The sequence below is a fragment of the Carcharodon carcharias genome, assembly GCF_017639515.1.
Source record: "Carcharodon carcharias isolate sCarCar2 chromosome 37 unlocalized genomic scaffold, sCarCar2.pri SUPER_37_unloc_2, whole genome shotgun sequence".
NCBI lineage: Eukaryota > Metazoa > Chordata > Chondrichthyes > Lamniformes > Lamnidae > Carcharodon > Carcharodon carcharias.
In genome coordinates this window covers 4,221,798-4,226,797 of record NW_024470767.1, presented here as the reverse complement: position 1 = coordinate 4,226,797, position 5,000 = coordinate 4,221,798, and positions in this window count along the sequence as shown.

Here is a 5,000-nt window from a genome sequence, read left to right as displayed (position 1 = left end):
GAGAGAGAGACAGGGACAGGGAAAGGGAGAGAGACAGAGAGAGAGACAGGGACAGGGACAGAGACAGAGAGAGAGACAGAGAGAGAGACAGGGACAGGGACAGAGAGAGAGTCAGAGAGAGAGACAGAGACAGGGAGAGAGACAGAGAGAGACAGGGACAGGGACAGGGAGAGAGACAGAGAGAGAGACAGAGACAGGGAGAGAGACAGAGAGAGAGAGACAGAGAGAGAGACAGGGACAGGGACAGGGAGAGAGACAGAGAGAGAGACAGGGACAGGGAGAGAGACAGAGAGAGAGACAGGGACAGGGACAGGGAGAGAGACAGAGAGAGAGAGAGGGACAGGGAGAGAGAGAGAGACAGAGAGAGAGACAGGGACAGGGAGAGAAACAGAGAGAGAGACAGGGACAGGGACAGGGAGAGAGACAGAGAGAGAGACAGGGACAGGGACAGAGACAGAGAGAGAGACAGGGACAGGGAGAGAGACAGAGAGAGAGACAGGGACAGGGACAGAGAGAGAGTCAGAGAGAGAGACAGGGACAGGGAGAGAGACAGAGAGAGAGACAGGGACAGGGATAGAGACAAAGAGAGAGACAGAGACAGGGAGAGAGACAGAGGGAGAGAGACAGAGAGAGAGACAGGGACAGGGACAGGGAGAGAGACAGAGAGAGAGACAGGGACAGAGAGAGAGACAGAGAGAGAGAGACAGAGAGAGACAGGGACAGGGACAGGGAGAGAGACAGAGAGAGAGACAGGGACAGGGAGAGAGAGAGAGACAGAGAGAGAGACAGGGACAGGGAGAGAAACAGAGAGAGAGACAGGGACAGGGAGAGAGACAGGGAGAGAGACAGGGACAGGGAGAGAGACAGAGAGAGAGACAGGGACAGGGAGAGAGAGAGAGACAGAGAGAGAGACAGGGACAGGGAGAGACACAGAGAGAGAGACAGGGACAGGGAGAGAGGGAGAAACAGAGAGTGAGACAGGGACAGGGAGAGAGAGAGAGACAGAGAGAGAGACAGGGACAGGGAGAGAGAGAGAGACAGAGAGAGAGACAGGGACAGGGACAGGGAGAGAGACAGAGAGAGAGACAGGGACAGGGAGAGAGAGAGAGACAGAGAGAGAGACAGGGACAGGGAGAGAAACAGAGAGAGAGACTGGGACTGGGAGAGAGAGAGAAACAGAGAGAGACAGGGACAGGGAGAGAGACAGAGAGAGAGAGACAGGGACAGGGACAGATACAGAGAGAGAGACAGAGAGAGAGAGAGAGACAGGGAGAGAGACAGAGAGAGATACAGGGACAGGGAGAGAGACAGGGACAGGGACAGGGAGAGAAACAGGGAGAGAGACAGGGACAGGGACAGGGAGAGAGACAGAGAGAGAGACAGGGACAGGGACAGAGACAGAGGACAGAGAGAGAGAGAGAGAGAGACAGGGAGAGAGACAGAGAGAGAGACAGGGACAGGGAGAGAGACAGAGAGAGAGACAGAGAGCGAGAGAGAGACAGGGAGAGAGACAGAGAGAGAGAGGGACAGGGAGAGAGACAGAGAGAGAGACAGGGACAGGGACAGGGAGAGAAACAGAGAGAGAGACAGGGACAGGGAGAGAGACAGAGAGAGAGACAGAGAGAGAGAGAGACAGGGAGAGAGACAGAGAGAGAGACAGGGACAGGGAGAGAGACAGAGAGAGAGACAGAGAGAGAGACAGGGACAGGGAGAGAGAGAGAGACAGAGAGAGAGACAGGGACAGGGAGAGAAACAGAGAGAGGGACAGGGACTCGGAGAGAGAGAGAAACAGAGAGAGAGACAGGGACAGGGAGAGAGACAGAGAGAGAGACAGGGACAGGGACAGAGACAGAGAGAGAGACAGAGAGAGAGAGAGAGACAGGGAGAGAGACAGAGAGAGAGACAGGGACAGGGAGAGAGACAGGGACAGGGACAGGGAGAGAAACAGGGAGAGAGACAGGGACAGGGACAGGTAGAGAGACAGAGAGAGAGACAGGGAAAGGGACAGAGACAGAGAGAGAGACAGAGAGAGAGAGAGAGAGAGACAGGGAGAGAGACAGAGAGAGAGACAGGGACAGGGAGAGAGACAGAGAGAGAGACAGAGAGCGAGAGAGAGACAGGGAGAGAGACAGAGAGAGAGAGGGACAGGGAGAGAGACAGAGAGAGAGACAGGGACAGGGACAGGGAGAGAAACAGAGAGAGAGACAGGGACAGGGAGAGAGACAGAGAGAGAGACAGAGAGAGAGAGAGACAGGGAGAGAGACAGAGAGAGAGACAGGGACAGGGAGAGAGACAGAGAGAGAGACAGAGAGAGAGACAGGGACAGGGACAGGGAGAGAAACAGAGAGAGAGACAGGGACAGGGAGAGAGACAGAGAGAGAGACAGGGACAGGGGCAGGGAGAGAAACAGAGAGAGAGACAGGGACAGGGAGAGAGACAGAGAGAGAGACAGAGAGAGAGAGAGAGAGAGACAGGGAGAGAGACAGAGAGAGACAGGGACAGGGAGAGAGACAGAGAGAGAGACAGAGAGAGAGAGAGAGACAGGGAGAGAGACAGAGAGAGAGACAGGGACAGGGACAGGGAGAGGGAGAGACAGAGAGAGAGACAGGGACAGGGACAGGGAGAGAGACAGAGAGAGAGACAGGGACAGGGACAGGGAGAGAGACAGAGAGAGAGACAGGGACAGGGAGAGAGACAGAGAGAGAGACAGGGACAGGGAGAGAGACAGAGAAAGAGACAGGGACAGGGAGAGAGACAGAGAGAGAGACAGGGACAGGGACAGGGAGAGAGACAGAGAGAGAGACAGGGACAGGGAGAGAGACAGAGAGAGAGACAGGGACAGGGAGAGAGACAGAGAGAGAGACAGAGAGAGAGAGAGACAGGGAGAGAGACAGAGAGAGAGACAGGGACAGGGACAGGGAGAGAGACAGAGAGAGAGACAGGGACAGGGAGAGAGACAGGGAGAGAGACAGGGACAGGGTCAGGGAGAGAGACAGAGAGAGAGACAGAGAGAGAGAGAGAGAGACAGGGAGAGAGACAGAGAGAGAGACAGGGACAGGGACGGGGAGAGAGACAGAGAGACAGGGACAGGGACAGGGAGAGAGACAGAGAGAGAGACAGGGACAGGGAGAGAGACAGAGAGAGAGACAGAGAGAGAGAGAGAGACAGAGAGAGACAGGGACAGGGACAGGGAGAGAGACAGAGAGAGAGACAGGGACAGGGAGAGAGACAGAGAGAGAGACAGGGACACGGACAGGGAGAGAGACAGAGAGTGAGACAGGGACAGGGACGGGGAGAGAGACAGAGAGACAGGGACAGGGACAGGGAGAGAGACAGAGAGAGAGACAGAGACAGAGACAGAGAGAGAGAGAGAGACAGAGAGAGAGACAGAGACAGGGAGAGAGACAGAGACAGGGAAAGAGAGAGAGACAGAGAGAGAGACAGAGACAGGGAGAGAGAGAGAGACAGAGAGAGAGACAGAGACAGGGAGAGTGACAGAGACAGGGACAGGGAGAGACACAGGGAGAGAGACAGGGACAGGGAGAGAAACAGAGAGAGAGACAGGGACAGGGACAGAGAGACAGACAGAGAGAGAGACAGGGACAGAGAGAGAGACAGAGAGAGAGACAGGGACAGGGACAGAGAGAGAGACAGAGAGAGAGACAGGGACAGGGAGAGAGACAGAGAGAGAGACAGGGACAGGGAGAGAGACAGAGAGAGAGACAGGGACAGGGATAGAGACAGAGAGAGAGACAGAGACAGAGAGAGAGACAGAGAGAGAGACAGGGACAGAGAGAGACAGAGAGAGAGAGAGAGAGAGAGAGACAGGGACAGGGACAGGGAGAGAGACAGGGAGAGAGACAGGGACAGGGAGAGAGACAGAGAGAGAGACAGAGAGAGAGACAGGGACAGGGAGAGAGACAGAGAGAGAGACAGGGACAGGGACCGGGAGAGAGACAGGGACAGGGACAGAGAGAGAGACAGAGAGAGAGAGACAGGGACAGGGACAGAGAGAGAGACAGAGAGAGAGACAGGGACAGAGAGAGAGACAGAGAGAGAGACAGGGACAGGGACAGGGAGAGAGACAGAGAGAGAGACAGGGACAGGGAGAGAGACAGAGAGAGAGACAGGGACAGGGAAAGGGAGAGACAGAGAGAGAGACAGGGACAGGGACAGAGACAGAGAGAGAGACAGAGAGAGAGACAGGGACAGGGACAGAGAGAGAGTCAGAGAGAGAGACAGAGACAGGGAGAGAGACAGAGAGAGACAGGGACAGGGACAGGGAGAGAGACAGAGAGAGAGACAGAGACAGGGAGAGAGACAGAGAGAGAGAGACAGAGAGAGAGACAGGGACAGGGACAGGGAGAGAGACAGAGAGAGAGACAGGGACAGGGAGAGAGACAGAGAGAGAGACAGGGACAGGGACAGGGAGAGAGACAGAGAGAGAGATAGGGACAGGGAGAGAGAGAGAGACAGAGAGAGAGACAGGGACAGGGAGAGAAACAGAGAGAGAGACAGGGACAGGGACAGGGAGAGAGACAGAGGGAGAGACAGGGACAGGGACAGAGACAGAGAGAGAGACAGGGACAGGGAGAGAGACAGAGAGAGAGACAGGGACAGGGACAGAGAGAGAGTCAGAGAGAGAGACAGGGACAGGGATAGAGACAAAGAGAGAGACAGAGACAGGGAGAGAGACAGAGAGAGAGAGACAGAGAGAGAGACAGGAACAGGGACAGGGAGAGAGACAGAGAGAGAGACAGGGACAGAGAGAGAGACAGAGAGAGAGAGACAGAGAGAGAGACAGGGACAGGGACAGGGAGAGAGACAGAGAGAGAGACAGGGACAGGGAGAGAGAGAGAGACAGAGAGAGAGACAGGGACAGGGAGAGAAACAGAGAGAGAGACAGGGACAGGGAGAGAGACAGGGAGAGAGACAGGGACAGGGAGAGAGACAGAGAGAGAGACAGGGACAGGGAGAGAGAGAGAGACAGAGAGAGAGAC